Below are 230 nucleotides of genomic sequence, written 5' to 3' on the forward strand. Positions count from 1 at the left end.
TAAAAAGACAAGCACAGTTTTCGCGGCCTCGACGGTTCAAAAGCACAGCTTAAGCGCAGTTTTTTGAAGTGTACTGATATATTGTGTGTCAAATATACGTTTCTGACAGTTTTTTTAGCAACGTACGTCGACGCAAAAATCAAGCGGATAGCACGGCCTAAAAGCAGAGTTCTTTCCCGGTTAGAATGTCGTAATCGAACTGCTAAAATTCGCGATAGGTCCCGCTGACC

Source organism: Frankliniella occidentalis, unplaced genomic scaffold (genome assembly GCF_000697945.3).
Source record: "Frankliniella occidentalis isolate FOCC.00 unplaced genomic scaffold, Focc_3.1 Scaffold300, whole genome shotgun sequence".
Classification (NCBI taxonomy): Eukaryota; Metazoa; Arthropoda; class Insecta; order Thysanoptera; family Thripidae; genus Frankliniella; species Frankliniella occidentalis.